The sequence below is a fragment of the Tupaia chinensis genome, unplaced genomic scaffold, assembly GCF_000334495.1.
Source record: "Tupaia chinensis unplaced genomic scaffold, TupChi_1.0 Scaffold000078_1, whole genome shotgun sequence".
Classification (NCBI taxonomy): domain Eukaryota; kingdom Metazoa; phylum Chordata; class Mammalia; order Scandentia; family Tupaiidae; genus Tupaia; species Tupaia belangeri.
In genome coordinates, this window is record NW_006159539.1 from 6,863,542 (window position 1) to 6,864,438 (window position 897).

Below are 897 nucleotides of genomic sequence, written 5' to 3' on the forward strand. Positions count from 1 at the left end.
GTGCCATGCTCCAAATCCTTCTCCATTCTTCTCTCTGGATTTTGGGCGCGCGCGTACACACACACACACACACACACACACACACACACACGCCCCGCATGCGTTTTAAGCCACCAGAGCCAGGCCTTGAACTGCAGTTGACTAGCTGGCAGTCCAGCAACATAATCATCATGCCATCCCCTGGTCCCTCACCTGTTTTAATTTTATATTCTGCCCCCCTTATTAGGGTACTTCCCGTTGTTGCCATGGTTATCCAAACTGTCAAGGCGCGGGTGGGCGTGGCATCTAATATGCTAATACCTACGGCCAGTGGGCCAATGAGCGTATGGGCGCGGCGGCGGCTGGCCACAGGCGGCGGGCGCCATCTTGGTTCTGACTGGCTCAGACACAGCCTCTCAGCCACACCCTGTATGTCAGAGTTCAGGTGTTTGGAATGTCCCCATGTCAGAGTTCAGGTGTTTGGAATGTCCCCCTGTCAGAGTTCAGGTGTTTGGAATGTCCCTCACCTCACTTCCCTCCTCTCATTCCTCCCTCGGAGGTTTTGCTTCCCACTCGTCAGGAGTCGTCGAAGCAAAGGAGGTCTGTCTTCTGAAGCTGGTAAGCGAACCGTTCAGAGCTGGAGTTGGATTTGGGGGCACTAACGTCTATTGTGTATTCGTACATTGACAGAGTTAGCTGACAGAAACGCTGGGAACCATTTCCTGTAACTTTGCCTACGGGGACCTTGAGAGAGAAACTGACGTTAGTGCCAGCTGTGGGTCACAACCAGCGGGAATGGTCTCTCCTCAGATCTGGGCTAGCTCCTCCCCGAGTCCTCTTGGGTCATTTGGGACGATGAGACAAACAGGTACTCTTGGTTCCCTGGGGCCATTCCTTTTCTTTCTTTCTTTCTTTCTT